General features: G+C 34.7%; 1 long non-coding RNA gene across 1 annotated transcript; it reads left to right on the forward strand.

The window, feature by feature from the left end:
- The first annotated feature begins 834 nt into the window (after nt 1-834).
- On the forward strand, nt 835-18,834 carry LOC138312372 (uncharacterized). The gene is made up of 3 exons (XR_011206934.1): nt 835-1,024; nt 4,895-4,974; nt 18,764-18,834. It is a non-coding gene; the product is annotated as an uncharacterized lncRNA (long non-coding RNA).
- Nucleotides 18,835-20,734: the final 1,900 nt, after the last annotated feature.

The raw sequence follows: 20,734 nt of genomic DNA on the forward strand, positions 1-20,734 counted from the left end.
TAAGAAACGCGCCGCGCAGCGAAATTTTTTCTAAAATGAAGTACAAAAATGTGCAGGAGGACCCTTTTTTCTTTCAAATGTGCATTTTTAGAACATATCACTCGGCGAAAATGGGGGGTGGGGGGGGGGCAAAAAGATATGTTTGCACCACCCCCCCGTCCTGAGGAACGGGGAGGGGGGGGGGCAATTGCCCCCCTCCCCACCCCCCGCTCCCTACGCCCCTGAAGTACTACCTTTCCGAAAAGGCTTTTGATTTTTTTGTTAAATGGGAATGCAAAATGAAATTGATAATTTCAGTGGTAATGGCGGAAAAGTCATTAAAGACACTTATCATCACCTCCTAAACAAACAATCAAATTAAAATAGATTGAATGTTAACTTTCATAACGCGGGTCGTATTATGTTTCCCGCCGTCGTCCTAATTACTGATAGAGTAAGTTGATTATCAGACGGCAAAACACCCAGTGTAAACATAGATTACGCAGGAAAACTTACATGGCTTTAGTCCCGTGTTGTAACCTAATCTTAGACTATCGATATATATTTTCATATGTTAATATTGTTTTCAAGAAACTCTAATTGTTTGTTTCGGAAAAGTATTTACATAGTGGGTTTGTTTTTTAGGCTTCTTTTGAAGGGGTCAAAATGTTTTGTTCCAAGAAATGCATTTTTTTCATTGTATAGAAATGTACATGCGGAAATTAATTATTCTTTATCTAAAATAATGGTTATTATCAAAATAAAAATATTTTTTTATATTTGCGAAACGCAAGGTTGCGTTCCGCGAGTAAATTCCATTCCGTAAATTACATTGCACTACAACAACCTTGACCTTAGTCATATGACAACTCCCACCCTGACGTCACCGTCTGTTGACATTCTGCACCGCCATCTTAGGAAATACCGGGGAAATATATGACAAAATATTGTGTGTATTGGAAATTACGACGATTTCCAGCCATCTTTGGCGGATCTTGCTCGTAAGGGCATTAGATCAAGATCTTTATTATTATTTGGCTTACTGGTGAGTATGCAAATTAACAATCAAGTACGAAAAGGCTCGAAACATTTGCGTTTCAATGCGTGCACTTTCGATTTGTGTTTGTGTTTAGCAATGTCAGCAACTGTCATTATTATTATGTTATATTTCGCTATTTTACCAATATCTTCTCAGCCTTTAATGGGTATGTTTTAATTAAATGTCGATGATGACCCACTTCATGTTTTTGATCGCGTAAGTTGGATATGAATTTCAATCAGGAAATGAAATGTAGGTTAATTTACAAGATCAAATTCTACATTCTGCGACGTTTTTATTCTGCCAATGAATGGTAAGAGTAATATTTACTACATTTATTTAACTTTTATGGCTTTTGAACGTAACATTTTTTTCTGGAAATATACATTCACATTCATACACATGAACCCACAGTAATTATAATTTAAGCCTGCATGATTATAATTGATTATGATGCAAGGATTATAATTTAACTTCTTTTCTGAATAACATATATCTCATTGTCATATTTATGCAAACATATTTATCTTTAAACTTTATGATAACCAGATAGGGTGTATCAATTATGAAGATAACATCATTTATAAATGTACCTCATACATATATATATATTTTTATACATAGTATATACATGTAAGAAGCTAAACTAAACAAAACGTGTCTAAAAGCTATGGTTGCCAGATTCATTTAGATCTGGTATTTCAATTTGCATAAATATTTATTTTACAAAAAAGTACAATTTTCTGAAGTAATTATTTCACTTTCTTTTCTCCTTATATTTAAAAATAAAGACAGCATGCTTTTGTTTCCTTTGTTTACATCAATAATGTACAGCTAAGTATAGTGTATGTGTTTATAAATAGACTGTCTTAGTCTACCTGTACGTGTTATCAATAGATAAAAAAACAATACATGAAAAAAAGTACTTGTACTTGGGCATCTTATATTTTTTACTATATATGTTATGTTTTTTTATTTCCTTTCTATGGATTTAACCAAATTTGGCATACGTAAAGAAATTTATCTACACTTCCTGCTCACATTTTCATAATTTTCGGAGGGTTCGTTTTCAAAATATCACCATTTTTGTGCACCGCTTCAACATTTTGACGTCATTTACCAAAATGGCAATGAAAAAGTGTTGCTTGTTTTATAAAAAATATACATAAAGTAAAATTTTGAAAATATTATGAGCTGTTGAAAGTGAAGACAATTCTCTATAAGTACATACCAAATTTGGTTGAAATCTGTCAATATATGATGAGATCAGGAATATTCAAAGAAAAAAAAAAGTAAAAATACCCAGGTACATGAAATATATATATACTAAAAATATAATGTGTTCAAGTATACTTTTGTCCACGTAATGTATATATTGTACTTTAAATTACGTAGTTGTCAGGTTCAATGATGTTTACAATTGATAATTATAATCTAACAATAATTGTTCCGAATATAACTACATGACAATTTTATATGTCATTTTCTTTCCTGTTGCTTATTAATCTTTATTTAAACACGAAAATAATGAAATTGTGAAAAAACCCGGGAAACAGTGCCGTGTACTTAATTATTATGTGACAACCTTATAAAACCCTATATCTTTTAAAACAAGAAAAACATTTGCTGAATGGAATATTTATACTTAAATAAACTAAAAAAATGTTTGAACTTTCCTAATAATGATTTCAAACATTTCTATCATGTCTGGATAATTATTTATCAAACGTATTTTAGAAGGTGTTCCATTTTGGGTACTCGATCCTGCTGAGACATGGGGCTAGACCAGGCATGCTTCAAAGCTCTAGAGATCTATATTTATAAAATCTATGTACATGTACTGCTGACAAGTAAACAAATCATGAAATTTAAACTGAAGGCATCTATTTGTGGAATATTAAAAAAAAATCTGTATTTAAGCACACTTTAGAAAATCTTTTACAATTATCTTCAAAAAGTGTACCAATTTGATAACATCACGCTTATTAATATATAAGAAAGCTCATCACACATTTTATCATTAACGGTTAATGTTATTGAAGCTGGTTTTCTATTCTATAAAACACCTATCAGGGTTTTTGCCAGGCCTTTATAGGGTCCGGTAAACGGACCCATTCCCAATTGAAAAATAGCACAGTATTTTCCCAAATTCAGTCACTATTTTCCCAATCATAGCATTAAGTTAAAACCGCAAATGATGTCTCAATATACCTCCGGTAACGGTTATTAATATCTAATGTCCTGTACAAGCCCATTTCACATGGGAAACATCATTTCTTAATAGTTTACGTTCGCGGAAGCGTCCCGATTTCAGTGGCGAAGTCCCACAACTTTTTGGACTTTGCAATCAAACGCACCCGAAAAATGGCGGCCATGACAGGTGAGTCGGCTGGCCGAGAGCGCAGGTAAACTAACTGGGGTACGGACGCAAAACATCAACCAGACATAAAAATAGGATTATAAATGGCAATCACCAATTAATCAACACCTCAGGCACAATATCTTGGGTCCTGTCAGTTGGTATTTTTGGCACGTGGCCCACTTTCAGTGTGGTAAGTGACAGTAGGAATGAGCCAGAGGTTTCGTCTGCTATTCAATTTGTTAAGTATCAGTTGTAAATAAAATTTTGTTTGAATCCATATATTGTGGTTTGTGTATACATGTAGTATATTTCGTTTTCAAATGTCTTTGACAATTTACATAGGCCTCATGTACTTGCATTTTGCCATAATCTCTGCATTGATCAGTTACATTTGTACGTTCCAAGTATTTTATTTTGAACGCTCTGGACATCGTCGACAGAGCATAAACAATACTCATCATTTGAACTATAATTTGTGTTTTATCGTGTATGGATATGTCTAATTATCACAAAAAATAATATAGAAAATAATTTATTTTGCTTTTGGTGCATGCACTATCAGTACTTCATTCGATATGACATAGTGCCAAAGATATTTTTTGGAATGCAATTAATTATTTTCATATTTTTATCTTAAAATAAAAGAAGAAGCTCAAACTTTTTAATGGCGGTAATGGTGTACAGAAAGCAACTTTTGTAACTGTACAAAAAATACTAGTTCATCTGCTCTTTTTTTTTTGATAGAGAAAAAATACTGTTTGTCAGCGGTGGAATATCTTTTACATGCAATATAAATTACATACAGCATCAAAAATAATTAAAATGATAAATTCATCATTTTTTTTATTACTGAACACTGACTCAATAGTTAATGAATATTTTGAGTCAGACTTAAATTAAAATGATGATGATAATTTCCCAATTTTTTAAAAACACCGATAATATTTTCCCAATTTTTGCTCAGGGTCCTTTTCCCAAAATAGCTGGCAAAAACCCTGCCTATAGAGCTAGTTCAGAGCAACATATCGATCATTGCTTCTGAACTTGATTAGAAGAATGAAGTAGATATTCGATATCATCAATGTTTATAATTACATTGATAAGGATCCAATTACCTGGTATATATTATAACCCAAGCAGGGTTTGTACTGGGTGTTCCATAAATCTTCTCAGATAAAATGGAGTCCCCTTATGTAATTGGAATGGGCTTTCAGAAAAAGGTGGTGGCCCTTTCATTTTCTATGCTTTAATTAGTATATATAGGGACAGCTTCAACGCAAACCCTGCCAAGGTATGTCGTTTTTAATCTAGAAATGCTGAAGTCATGGATTGAATTATATCATTATATATAAAGAAGTATTGATTTTTCGGGGTTGAAGTATTTTCTTAAATAAAAATTGATTCTTTTGAAGCAAAATTGTGCCTGAATTGATTAATGAAAAACACTAAATCAATAACATTTGTTTTACATATGTGTAAAAATTTTCTGAGAATGTTATTTGTGTTTGTTTCAGATACTTTTGTACTGACAACGAAACAGGCAGTTTGGTGTCGACGGTTCCATCAGTATATATGCCAAATGCATGACAAAATGGTGAGCTAGCCTAATTAATTTACCTAAAAAAAAGTTAACATTCACCCTACAGTTCAAACACAATCTCGATCCTTGATCTTGACTTCTGGCTGAGATAATCACTTGAATTGTTGCTTTAAATGAGGATGGAGCTACACAGTCAACCTCTCTATATATTGTCTATATCGAGAAAACATTTGTGTTAATTTTGACTTTTTTCGCATCATCGACTTTCAAACAGACGTTTAGTATGGGATTCCCCGAAGCAACTTGTAGGGAATTTTTTTTATTTCACATCATATGGTTGCATGCAGTGTAATAGAACAATTTAATACTAAAAGTAAAATATGTTTATACCATTGTGAAATGGTAGATCTAGTTGAAGAGAGTATGATTTGATTTCAAAGTGACGGGTGAGAACCGACAGGATATTGCACCATAATATTAATAAAATCAGCTGATCATGATCATGACGCCCTATCAATTACAGTAAAACCCCTCTAACTCGAACCCGGATTCCTCGAATACCCCCTATTCGTCGAACTGGTCGTATGGTCCCGACCGTGTCCCTATATAATCTATGTAACAAAACCCCGGATAGCTCGAACAGCTATTCGTCGAATACCCCTTATTCCTCGAACAGAAATATATCAGTTTGAGCAAATACATAGTATGTACCCATGCATTCGTCGAACAAGTGTTCGGCCCTTGATAATTGTTTACCTGTGTCACACCTGACTGCACCGACCGTCACGGATAATAGCTCACGACCTGTGTTTATACAAGTGTCGTATCAAGTCTTTTGGTAATTAATAATGGATTAACAGTGTCAGTATTACCTACCTTCACGATCGCCAGTCGTTGTTTGATGCAAACTTTATTTGAATATTTCAGAAAAGGCATTAAATAATCGATGTCTCTCTCGTAATAATCTTCGCTTTAATACGAAAATACGGAAGATGTTGATTCGTGTTAAATAGAAAGTACGCATTGTGAAATGACAAAAGAGTTGGAAGAAATCGCTGACGTCCGACTTCCTGTATAAGTTCAATATTTTTTTTTTAAATTTCTGTGTTCTTTTTCCAAAAGACATAAACGATACCAAAATTTGATAGTGCTAAGTACAAATCACATTGACCCATGTTCGATTTTATCAGTGCGTTCCGTATCTTTCCCCGCATATTGTACTTCATGAACACGTGTAACCTAACGCTTTTACAAGGTAGATATAGGTATCGTTGTTTGTTCATACTATGCTGGTTAATAACTTTTTTTTTTTTTAATTTTTTATTTTCAAAAGGCATTTCATCAAAACTATATATATATATACAATGTGAAGTAACATATATAAGTATCAAACAAGACTTCATTGATCTGCACACATTCATAAATAAGATTTGGAGAGATATTAATGTATAGGCCTAGTACTGAGTTTTATGATTGGGAGACAGAGGAAAAGCAAGAAAGTAGTGGAGTGAGCGGTAGGGAGACTGTGATCGGAGAAAGAGAGAGAGAGAGAGAGCAGGAGGGGGTGGGGGGAGTGGGGGGGGGTAAAGGGTTTAATAGTGTGCATCTTAAAACTATTTGTAAATAATAAGCGTCACATCAATAATTTTTCAAAACAAAAATATTTACCGTATTTTTGCGCGTATAGTGCGCACCCGCGTATAGTGCGCAGGTACGTTTTTGAGTTTCATTTTGGAAAAAAAAATATTTACAAAAAAAAATCTCAGTTTTTGTATCTTCGATCACAACATTTTGCATTGCCTCCAAACACTTTTGAAGAACAAAATCAAACAGTTCTTATTGTTTATCAGTGCTTAAAACAACCTTCTGTTCATTAAAATTAACTGGCGAGAGGAGTTTGACACGATGATTGACACTTTGTTTACACAACGGCAGGCCTAGTTAGCTTGTGAATTGCCGGTGACACTATAATGAGGATATCAGCAACGATGTACATGTTTTTACAATCAAATAATTAACCATACCTTGTGTAATTCCAAGTGATCGCCGAAGGACATTCTCTGGAGAAAGAACGCGCACGTCAGGCAATCGCTGGAACGACTCCTCTAGGAGAGAACAACGTGAGCGTTTTAACGGTACCAGCGAACATAGTGGATCCGGAGTTCATGTCAATAACCGACATTTCGACAACAACCGTTCACACACATAGGATACAATCCGGCTTGGTATGTGGAATGTAGGAGGATGGTCGCATTCAAATATAAGCTACAACCCAAATTCGATTTTCAGGGAAAGTGTTTTAAAGGCTTGCAATTTCGATATATTCTGTTGTGTCGAAACTTTCTGGAAAGAGAACGACTATGCTACGATTAGCGGTTATACATGTATTCATCATAATCGTACCAATTTAGACACCAATGCCAGAAGAGGAAGCGGTGGCGTCTGCGTATTTATAAAAAAACGAGCTGGCCCATTCGTATAAACATGAAATATTAGACAAATCCAGGGAGGGCATATTATGGATTAAATTTTATTCCTCTGACCAAGTATTTTTAATCTGTGTCTGTAATTTACCGCCAAAAGAATCGACGAGACCTGTGGATTCCTCGTTATTCTTTTCCAACATACTGGATCAGGTTTTTACCTACCAAACCATAGGGGATATTTATATAGCGGGCGATTTTAACGCACGATGCGGGAATTTATCCGATTTTGTGGAAGGTGTGGACAATATTATAGACAGAGAAGTTCTTGACACTGTAATAAACGACCATGGGTATCATTTCATTGATTTCCTGTCCGACTACAATTTTGTGATGGTCAACGGAAGAAAGGGAAAACAGAATTTCACCTGTGTATCTTCAAGAGGGCGGTCTGTAGTCGATTATTTACTTGTTCCACAAGAAAATCTAAATCTGGTGACAGACTTCAATATTTTTACAATGTCGGAAATATGTAATTTATTTAACTTTGATGAGGAAAACACGTCTGATCATTCGTTGATATCGTTTTCTATCAAAACTAGCACTATACGGCACCAGGTAGAGGCGGTGTCCGGAACCGGAACTGATACCACAAGCTACAAATACAACACCAGGAATATACCGGAAGACTTTATGTTAGATCACGAGGCTATGTTATCCATTTTATCGACTATAGACACTATTGAAGAAGCCATTGAACACAATAATGACATGAATACAGCATATAAAAGTTTTATAGACCTTATACATGGTGAAATGGAAAACAAACTTCCTAAAGTGCAATCAAATCGTCACAGGAAAGGCAACAACATGTTAACCAAAAGAAAACCATATTGGAACAGTGATTTAAAGAGACTATGGCAGATAAGGTGTGATAGTGAACGCGAATGGCTCAACAATAAAACGTGTTCAAATCGTCTAAGAAAACAACTTCGCGCAACATATATAAACGACAGGAAAACATTTGACCGGGCGCTACGGCGCGAAAAACGTCGCTTTCAGATGTTTAAGCAACAGGAACTATCAGATCTAAGCAAAAATTCGCCCAAAGATTTATGGAAAAAAATCGGTCAACTGGGAATCTCCAATGATCGTCAAAAATCTGTTCCCCACAAAGTTTTAGACGCCGACGGTAATGTCATCACGGACGATGAACAGATTCTTAGAGAATGGCATGACGTGTATAAAGATCTGTACAATGTATCGTCAGACTCGCACGTAACATATTCTGTGGATTATCTTCGTCAGTCGCTGGGCCCAGTGCTGGATACAGACACTTCAGCTTTAAACAACCCTATTACTTTTAAGGAAGTTGAGGACTCTGTATACAGAGCTAAACTCAACAAGGCTGCAGGTATGGACGATATTCAAAGCGCTGTACTAAGAAATCCAGCCTGTATCGACATACTTCACAGGATAATATGTAATGCGTTCCGGTCAGGTTTAGTTCCGGACATATGGGGTGAGAGTATTATAACTCCTATATTAAAAGCCGGGAAAGATCCAATGGACCCACTCAGTTACAGAGGAATTTCGCTCCTATCTATTCCATGTAAGATATACGCGGATATACTAAATCAGCGGTTATATGACTGGCTGGAAGTGAACAATATCCTTGTCGACGAGCAAAACGGTTTTAGGAAACATCGCAGCTGTCTTGATCACCAATATGCCCTTTATAACATACTCAACAATCGTAAAATACGGAAACAATCAACATTCGTCTGTTTCGTGGATATGAAAAAGGCTTTCGATAGTATTAATAGAGATCTGTTATGGTTAAAACTAAAACATCTTGGAATAGACGGAACATTTCTACGAGCAATCCAATCCCTTTATGTAAATAATGTTAGCAGGGTGAAGGTTAACAGGAAGTTTACAGAACCATTCGAGGTTTTAAATGGACTTAAACAAGGCTGTAAAGCCTCTCCGACACTTTTCTCTATCTTCATCAATGACTTGGCAAAGGACATAAATTCGCTTAGTTGTGGTGTTCATATAGACGACACGATAGTTTCAATACTTCTGTATGCAGACGACATAGCCATTATAGCTCCGAATGAAACTTTAATGCAAAAGATGCTCGACAAACTGTCGGAATGGTGTAGTAAATGGAAATTATATATCAACAAAGACAAAACCAACGTAGTTCATTTTCGTAACCCCGCTTCGCCACTAACACAATTCAAATTCAGATGCGGTGATGCCAACATTGACATTTGTTCTAAATACAAATATTTAGGTTTATGGTTCCAGGAACATCTAGATCTACATCACGCGGTACGCGAACTGTGTAAGTCAGCGAGTAGGGCCCTTTATGCCCTTTACGCAAAGTTTAGTCACGCGGGAGGTATGACACACTCGATTTATTCAAAACTTTTCAACTCTATAGTGGAACCAATAACTTACTTCGCGAGTGGACTATGGGGCATCAATTCATACAGAGAAGTAACTGTACTTCAAAACAAAGATTGTCGATATTTCCTTGGAGCATCACAACACTCCAGTAACTTGGCCACTAGAGGCGACATGGGCTGGACATCCACTACTACTAAACAGTCAGTTGAAGTTTTAAGACTTTATTTGAAAATTACAAATACGGATAGTGATAGAACGGTTAGTAAAATCCATAAATGGTCCAGATGTCTTCGTAATTCGTGGGATTCACGTGTACATGATTTAATAGTGAAGAATAACTTAATGGATGTATTTACAACACAGAACTCGGTTCCGTGGAAGATGGGGAAAATTAAAGAAAGATTATATAACACGGATGCCGATAGTTGGCAAATTCAATTGTGGAACGACAAAGGAAATGTTAATGGTAACAAACTACGACTTTATAGAACATTTAAATATGAGCCAACAACAAGTGACTATGTAAAATGTGTTAGATATAGAGAAAGGAGGGGCCTATTATGTAATTTAAGATGTGGATCACTTTCTTTGGAAATCGAAAAGGGTCGGCATACCAGGCCGATAGTGCCAGTAAACGATAGGATTTGTAAACTTTGTTTATCAAACGAGGTTGAGGACGAAATCCATTTTTTAACACAATGTGAGTTTTATAATGATTTACGATGGCCTCTTTTAGCTGATGCTCAGAAATATGTTGATTTTAATATCATGGACAATCTTAACCAATTTAAATACCTTATTGATAATTCTCCTCCAAATCTACTATCAAATCAACTTTATGCAATGTGGAGGAGGAGAAGTAACTTTTTGTAAATTTTATATCCTGTAAAATAACGTGGCTATATACTAACCATTTTTAATAGCATGGGACAGCCTTACCTTGTTATCTTTTAGTATGTAACATTTTAGACTATTCCGTTTTATGTAATTACTTGTATATATATAGTGTCTAAGTAAGCCATCATTGGCTGGACATGTCTTACATTTGATGTAGTATTACTTTTATGAAATGTTTTTACATGTAGGTTGTAAGATGTTTGACACTTTAATAAAACAATTGAATTGAATTGATTGAATTGGTATCAATCAAGTCTATTGTGTATCTGATAGGCATTTAGATTTAATCATTGTCCAAGATATTAGCTGGAAAGCCGACTGAGTAGGCTAATCAACCACAGGTGGCCGCCATATTTGATTACTGACTGCACGCTTCTGTATTCTCAATTATTTCAATTAGTATTGAAATCAGGATGATATCTTACAGAACCATTTCAAAAGATAGTAATAAGAGTAAATTGTACAGTCATACCATCATTTATAGTGCCGATTGGTCAGTGTTAAAGTAGGAAGGTTTTAGTTTCGTATTTAATTTGCTGGCTCTGCATGTGGGATTACACTCACATTCCGTAAACATTTGCAAGTTCAAAATAAAGTTTTCACATGCTGGAGAAACTTATTTATAAGGTAATCTGTCTAGTGTGACGAATTAATTACACACTTATACATCGTTTCAAGCTCCAGGCTATATTCATTTAGCCATTTAGATTTGGAGATACCTTACTGAATATTCACGATCGTAACATGAATCCGGTCATGAACACACGTGCTCTTAAAACGAACTTTCAAGGAATTAAAGATAAAAATTTCAAGAGATGTTTTCCTTTTATATTGAATATATGCATTGACCACTGACTTAAAGATCCAAGTATTTAATCATAATTATTTCACGACAACGTGTACAAAATGTTACTGCATAGCTCGCGGGACCTGCCGGTCGGTGATCATAACCCAGGACCTGGCCATGCCTTGTACCTGCGTATAGTGCGCACCCCCAACTTTTCACTTGATAAATTATGAAAAAAAGTGCGCACTATATACGCAAAAATACGGTAAGTGATGGGAAAGTTAATAACATGAATAAAAAGTTGATGTTGGTATATGAACAAAAAACAACAAAAAAAAAAAAAAAAAAAAAACGTCAATGTTAAGCCAGGTTTACTATTTTCATTCACTTTTTCCATTCAAAATTTAATTTCTCTATATAAGCTTGATCTTTTCCGTATGCGATATGTTTCTGTACAGCATGGAGATCTTTGATACCAATCTCATTACATTCAAAGAATTTTGAAAACATCTAGTTCTATAAATATACTGTTTAATCACAAGGATAATTTCATTATCAATCCTGTTGTATATACCATTTTGTCTAAAAAGTCCAAAAAGCATTGTTTCTTTATTGATAGAGAATGGTAAGTAAAGGATATCCAGTAGACACTCAAAATCAGTTAAAAAAGCTTGTACTTCGGTACATTCCCAAAAAATATGAGTAATTGTCTCCCTTTCTACAGAGCAGAACAGAAAGAACTGAGTTCAATTGTTTAATAAACTTATCGTCAGGATTGGGTAAAGAGATAAAAAGATGATTCAATTGTGAAATAAGGAGTGATTTAATTAGTGTGATTTTACCAAGAGGTGTGAGACTTTTACCCCATCCCTTAATTAAACTCTTAATTTTAACTAGCTTTTTATCATAATTCAGTTTCGGAATTTTGTGCAGGTCTACATGAAAATCAATGCCAAGAAGTGTAAAGGTATTGACGCCCCATTTTAAGTGTAAGTCAGGAAGAAGTGTATCTGCGCTATATTTTTTACTACCTATCCAGATTACCTGGTCAATAACTTTATATTGTGTATTTATTTTGTAAATGTGTTAAATGATTTTTGTTAATTAAATCATCGAAATTGTACGTATACACATTGCCTGTTTTAACCAATATGGTACCACGTTTGACGATCGTTTACATTTGATTTACTTTGTCGTCAGTATTTTCAAACCCTCATTTTATTTAATACATATTTTTTTCAACTTGATATTGCTATCAAAAACACTTTCATAAAAAAATCCAAAATGCTGAAATTACGGTAATTAAAATGTCATTGCAATGTATTGTTTGTCTTAGGGAGACCGGACATTTTGACTGTCAACGGTCGATCATGACCAACCTCGGATGAGTCGAATACCCTGTATTCCTCGAATTATTGATATGGTCCGGGATCCCCTGCTGTTCGAGTTATAGGGGTTTTACTGTATATTGTATGGGTAACCACATGACGGCTCTCTGCCAATCATTTGTAGACATTTCTCTCCAGAGGTGTGATGATATAAAGTAAATTGTACATGTTGACAACTTGACATGCAAATTTGTTCAGTTTTCCATATATACAGTGGCTACAGTTGCACATAATTAGCCCTTTCTTTGATAAAATTCCCCCAACCCATTGAAGCCCTTTCTTTGATAAAATTCTCCTACCCAGTAAAGGGCTTACACTACACGCTACAGCTATATTTGCCTAAATTGCCTATGCAATCAAGATCAATAATATATAAATACAAGTGCAGTTCTAAGATGGCGACAATCTGTACATTGACACTTGGCTAAGTCTGAAGATCAATATGAGACATATGACTGACAGACAGGCTGCTAAATTTAGACTACAAGCATTAGTCCTGGTCATTGTGATACAGGTTTTTCACTTATCATAATCAGAAAGGTAAATCCACTTGTCCAAACTTCAAAGCATGTAGATTGTAGACCCAGAAACTTGATATCAGCTTGCTATTTATAGTAGCATATGCTGAGAAGGGTACCTAATGCAAGCTTGTTGAATGAATGACCTTGACCTTCATTCAAGGCCGCATCACAGGGTCAAAATATGCTAAGATCTTTTAATCAAGCTCTTATCTTTGACTAAGTGGGCAACCAAATTTGTGACTTTTCAAAATGAAAAAGTATGAACCAGTCTCAAATTGACCTATATTGGAAAAAAAAAATATTTACAAACAAAATCTCAGTTTTTGTATCTTAGTTCAAAACATTTTGCATTGACTCCAAACACTCTTGAAGAACAAAATCAAACGGTTCTTATTGTTAATCAGTGCTTAAAACAACCTTCTGTTCATTAACATTAACTGGCGAGAGGAGTTTGACACGATGATTGACACTATGTTTACACAACGACAGGCCTAGTTAGCTTGTTCATTGCCGGTGACACTATAATGAGGATCTCAACAACGATGTTTTTACAATCAAATAATTAATCATACCTTGTGTAATTCCAAGTGGTATCAATCAAGTCTATTGTGTATCTGATAGGCATTTAGATTTAATTATTATCGAAGATATTAGCTGGAAAGCCGACTGAGTAGGCAAATCAACCACAGGTGGCCGCCATATTTGAGTACTGACTTCACACTTTCGTATTCTGATTTATTTCAATTAGTATTGAAATCAGGATGTGATCTTATTACAGAACCATTTCAAAAGATGGTAATTAGAGTAAATTGTACAGTCATACCATTATTTATAGTGCCGACTGGTCAGTGTTAATGTAAGAAGGTTTTACTTTCGTATTTAATTTGCTGGCTTTGCATGGGGCGATTACACTCACTTTCGTAAGCATTTGCAAGTTTTGCATATTTATAAGGTAATCTGTTTAATGTGACGAATCAATTACACACATATACTTCGTTTCAAGCTCCAGACTATAATCATTTAGCCATTTAGATTTGGAGATACCTTACTGAAGATTCACAATCGTAACATTTGTCCGGTCATGAACACATGTGCTCCCAAAACGGACATTCAAGGAATTAAAGATAGAAATTTCAAGTGATGTTTTCCTTTTATATTGAATATATGCATTGATCACTGACTTAAAGATCCAAGTATTAAATCATAACCATATCACGACAACATATACAAAATGTTACTGCACTCTTTAGCTGGGACCTGCCGGTCGGTGATCATGACCCAGGACCTGGCCATGCCTTGTACCAGCGTATAGTGCGCACCCCAACTTTTGACTTGATAATTTTATGAAAAAAAGTGCGCACTATACGCGCAAAAATACGGTATGCACCAGGTATATATCACTGTACGTAGCAAGCCTAGCTATATATATAGGTGAGACATTGTTCCCTGGTATACTATTTAAATTATAGTTTGTGTATACGTATTATAAGTACATTTTTGGCGAGGGTCACCTCGCCATTGTGATCGTGGTTGCAAAATTCTCTTACAGTCAATTTCCTCAAAATGATTGGCTTAAAAATTGCTCGCAGATACTAGCGCTCCTAGAGGCAGTGTATTCAACAACTTTAATTTTACCGGGAATTTTAAATAGCAAATTTTGAATATGAAAGTTACTGAAATAAGCGTATCTGTAACGTTGAAATAGGAATAGTATATTACGGCTTTCATATCCTTACTATATATATATATATATATATATACACTATCCAAAAGATCTTCTGTTTGAAAATTTTCACCTGAATTGTTTACAAAGTATCTAGACTTTTCGTCCCCAAAATGGTGTTTACAATGAATGAAGACGTTTGTAATTTGAATCAAATTTGTCTCGGAGCAAATACATTTCATGGCGAAATGGAGATCACGGCTGTGTTATGGCACATGGCCTTACTACAGTGGAAGAAAGACAACTCTAACAAAATTTTGGACAAACTTGGTCTACTGATAAAATAGCACGTGACAGACGGTGAACATTTTGTAAATGTCCAACGTGGCGTAATCTTAAAACTAACGGCAGTTAATAAGGTATGAATATTTACCACATCCATAATTATCGATAATTTCATAAGGACATGTATAAATATAAGATTATATCTATATACTAAAGCACGTTCAGAGATTACCACTAAACCATACTTTTAAAACATTTTAGTTATTTTCACCACAGGAGCTTGACGTTCTGATCATATATACATACAGCATATTCATTAAACTAGGTAATACGAAGTAAATTTTTTGCCGAATGACATAAATCATATATGGAATGTTCATATAACTCGAAGTGATATTTTTAGGTCACCTGAGACGAAGTCTCAAGTGACCTATTCCAATCGCCTTTTGTCCGTCGTCGTGCGTCGTCCGTCGTGCGTCGTCCGTCGTATGTCCGTAAACAATTTACATTTTCGTCTTCTTCTCCAAAACTGCTGAAGCAATTTCAATGAAATTTTGCACAAACCTTCTAAGGCATAAGGCCAATCAAAATTGTGAATTATATGGTCCCCACCCCCCAGGGGGCTGTGGGAGGGGCCAAAAGGGGTAAAATTGAGTAAAATTTCAAAAATCTTCTTCTCTACTCACAGATGTGGTAGAATCAAATACTATTCATAGATAGAAAGGTATTAAGGTCCTTTACAAAAATTGTGAATTATATGACCCTGGGGTCTCTAGTTTCCCCCTGGGGAGGGGGTTAAGTTTACTATAGTTTATATTGGGAAAACACACTTTTGTGCATTATTTGGTCATTTGTGATAGGAAATGAGTCAAATGTTGTCAGAATTATCAGTATGAGATGGCCATTTAATCCTATTAACAAATTTTCTATGACTGACCCCCAGGGGCCTTAGGGGTGGGGTCAAAAGGGGTCAAATAGGCTAAAACTTCAAAAATCTTCTTCTGAAATTCTGGAAATGGTAGAATCAAATACTTTTCATAAATAGAAAGGTTTTAAGGTCCTTTACAAAAATTGTGAATTATATGACCCTGGGGTCTCACGTTTCCCCCTGGGGAGGGGGTCAAGTTTACTATAGTTTATATAGGGAAAACACATTTATGAGCATTTTTTGCTCAATTTTCATTGGAAACGAGTCAAACTTGGTTAGAATTATTAGCCTGAGATAGCATTTTAATATCATTTCCATATTGGTCCAGGCCGACCCCCTGGGGGCAGGGGGGCGGGGCCAAAAATGGTCAGATAGGCTAAAACTTCAAAAATATTCTTTTAAAATTCTGGAAATGGTATAATCAAATACACTTTATAGATGAAAAGGTCTTAAAGTTTGTTAATAAAAATTGTAAATTATATGACCCTGGGGTGTCCTGTTTCCCCTTGGGGAGGGGGTCAAGTTTACTATAGTTTATATGGGAAAACGTTAATGAGCATTTTTTGCTCAATTTTCATAGGAAATGAGTCAAACTTGTTTAGAATTATAAGCCTGAGATAGCATTTTAATATCATATCCACATTGGTCCTGGCCGACCCCCTGGGGGCAGATGGGCGGGGCAAAAAAAGGGTCAAATAGGCTAAAACTTCAAAAATCTTCTAAAATTCTGGATATAGTAGAATCAAATAATTATAGATGGAAAGGTCTTAAGGTGTTTTATAAAAATTGTGAATTATATGACCTTGGGGTCTCACATTACCCCCTGGGGAGGGGTCAAGTTTACTTTAGTTTATATAGGGAAAACACATTTATGAGCATGTTTTGCTCAATTTTCATTGGAAACGAGTCAAACTTGGTTAGAATTATTAGCCTGAGATAGCATTTTAATATCATATCCACATTGGTCCTGGCCGACCCCCTGGGGCAGAGGGGCGAGGCAAAAAAAGGGTCAAATAGGCTAAAACTTCAAAAATCTTCTAAAATTCAGGATATAGTAGAATCAAATAATTATAGATGGAAAGGTCTTAAGGTGTTTTTATAAAAATTGTGAATTATATGACCTTGGGGTCCTCACATTACCCCCTGGGGAGGGGTCAAGTTTACTTTAGTTTATATAGGGAAAACACATTTATGAGCATGTTTTGCTCAATTTTCATTGGAAACGAGTCAAACTTGGTTAGAATTATTAGCCTGAGATAGCATTTTAATATCATATCCACATTGGTCCTGGCCGACCCCCTGGGGCAGAGGGGCGAGGCAAAAAAAGGGTCAAATAGGCTAAAACTTCAAAAATCTTCTAAAATTCAGGATATAGTAGAATCAAATAATTATAGATGGAAAGGTCTTAAGGTGTTTTATAAAAATTGTGAATTATATGACCTTGGGATCTCACATTACCCCCTGGGGAGGGGTCAAGTTTACTTTAGTTTATATAGGAAAAACATATTTGTGAACATTATTTGCCCAATTTTCGTAGGAAATTAGTCAAACTTGATTAGAATTATAAGCCTAAGATATAGCATTTTAACATCCATATCCGTCATCGATGACCCCCTGGGGGACCAGAGGAGCAGGACCAAACAGGGTCAAAATGATTAAAATTTCAAAAATACCTCTAAGTTCACAGGTTTGATGGAAGCAAATACTCTTCATAGTCTTAAAAGTCAAATTTATAAATCACTGACCAACTTCAAGGCCCAGCATATAGTGTTTATATGTCTTTAATTTGTTTCATTATTTGTTTCATTATATATTCTAACTCAGGTGACCGTTAAGGCCCATGGGCCTCTTGTTTGAACTACTAGATCGACAAAAATGTCGATTTCTTTTTCATAATTCTTCCGTAAAACGGCACTTAAAAAGCTTTTTCAATCTGTAAAAATGTAGAGAAAAACTGTTAATTGTTTAGCAATTATCCTGAGTTATATTTTACCAACAAGCATCAGAGATTAGCAATTAAAACTTACATAAACATATTCCCGACTCTCACTTGCATTGTGTGATCACTCGAGCGGAACTAATCTCTACCACCTGGCACAGTCTTACAAATGCAATCGCACAAAAGCCCACATGATCACTGTTTTTATTGCGATTACATCTTAGGGGTGTGAACAATGTTAGTTTTTTTTTAATCTTTTTACTCAACAAAATAGACTTTACGCTTTTCATGATCAGCACCATCATTTTCTGTATAACTTATTAATTTACCACTGTACCCATGCATATGATACGTGTGTATATTTATACTTCTTTGTGCACATATATATAACATCTGATATATTACAATAAATTTATGAAGGACAAAACTCTTACATGTAAGAACAGGAGGACTGAAGAACAGCGGGAATTAAACTTCAATAATATTTCCTCTATGCTGGTATTGCTATTTATGTTTAAAATGTTTAATTATATGATATTAGCATTTTCAGTAATTACTCTGTTAATATATTTATTGTTTCCTTATGTTTTACAGAATGTCAGCATGCATGCATCATTTCAACTGGAAACAGTCTAGGAGAAGAATTGTGTGAACAAAAAGAAGTAATTTTCAACTGTGGAAGCTTAATATTGTAATCATTTTCAATCCGAAAATATTACTATCACCATCTTCAAATTCCTTATTGTGAATTTAACTGTAATATGATTTACGCATATACCTGATATTTGCTTATATTCTATGACATATACATGCTTGAAATGAAATGAATAAATAAATGATTATTTAAAATTTAAAACACAATATGACATTAGCTGTTTATATTTTTTGTCAAAAACCATATTAAGCTTATCGTTCATAACACACTAATCATCACCTTCGAGACAATTTAATGAAAATCAATTAAACATTAATTTGTATAACACAGGTCGTCTTATTTTTTCCCCGCCTTGACTATCAATGTTCCCTGATCACTCTGAAAGTATTGATTTTACCTTTTTTCGGTCACCACATGAACTGCCTTTAAATCAATTACACCAATGAGACATACATTTACTACATTCATTATAACACTGTAAGGCAATTCTGTGCAAGAGCAGCGAACATTGTTGATTTACCTTGAATATCTACATGCACAGTATGGTTATATACCATATGTAACAGGAGAGGAGAAAAATGTAGACAGCAAGACCGGATTCGATCCCGGGACTCTCTGAACACTAGCTGAGTGCTCTACCGACTGAACTACCTGGTCATCGATAATCGACCCAGTCCAGTCCCGCTACACTCCCTCCCACTTTTTTGAATACACTATATACGAGACCCTTTCAAACAGCACAGCCGTTGGTTATTTAGTTGGGTGCCAATTCTGTAACAGGAGAGAAGAAAATGTAGCTCTTCCCACTGAGCTACCTGATCACCGGATAATCAACCCAGTCTGATCCCGCTACAAATATTTATACTGGTTATTTTATCTCCCTTCCTATTTTCAAATCTACCTTTATGACTTAGAATCTTACCTGTGTGGAAAAGAATATTTTGTCTTACAAATCTTGACAAATTATGCACACTGTGATTGTTGCAAGCTAAACTACGTATCCGCTAGCTGATTGCTGTTGATTGTTTAATGATCTCAAACACACTAATTACTTATTGTGCCAATTTAAGTAAATATATTCTACTCTTTTTCAAATATTCCTGATTACTTTTCATGTGTAATATCTTAAAACATTGACATGTGCACGGAGTACTGCGGACCAGATATTAATATTATATAAATTTCAATTATAAATATTTCAGTTTCAGGTTACGGTGGCCAATAAAGGAAAACAAACACAATGCAGTTTTCATATGTTATTTCTTCTAAATATATAATTTTTTTTTGCAAGTTGTCAAGCATTTATGGGGAACATTTTTGCATTGAAATTGTCACCTTCATACATCGGTTTTTGGGACTCCCATGGACATTGATTTTTTGATGCGCTAATATACTGATAGTAGATTTTTTTAAGCATTTTCAGCCCTTAAAAGTAACCTGGGCAAATTATACCAGTTTTTACGGTATATGATATTGTGAATATATCCCAAACTTTTTATCATATTATTTGCCAATAACACTTGTTATGTTATCAGAAATATCTGATGGTCTACAACAAATGTTTACATGAATTTTAAACAATATTGCATAAACATGGAAATTAGAACTTAATATCAGAAAAATAAAAATTGTGATATTCTCAAGACGTAAATCTGGTACAACAACAACCAGTTGATGTTATGGAATACAAAAGAATTAGATTTATAAGAATTGTTTACATATCTAGGTACAGAAAAATTAATGTTAATGGTAGCGTTTTTAAAGAAAGGGAAAAAAAAAAAACCTGCTGAGGACAAACTATATTCTATATTTAAGACATTTTGTCATAGAAAAGTTTGCCTCTTGTCTTTTCTCTGGCTGCAAAATAATACTTGTTAACTGATACTGTGGTCCCAGGAACTTGATGACAA

The sequence above is a fragment of the Argopecten irradians genome, unplaced genomic scaffold (genome assembly GCF_041381155.1).
Source record: "Argopecten irradians isolate NY unplaced genomic scaffold, Ai_NY scaffold_0295, whole genome shotgun sequence".
NCBI classification, from domain to species: Eukaryota; Metazoa; Mollusca; class Bivalvia; order Pectinida; family Pectinidae; genus Argopecten; species Argopecten irradians.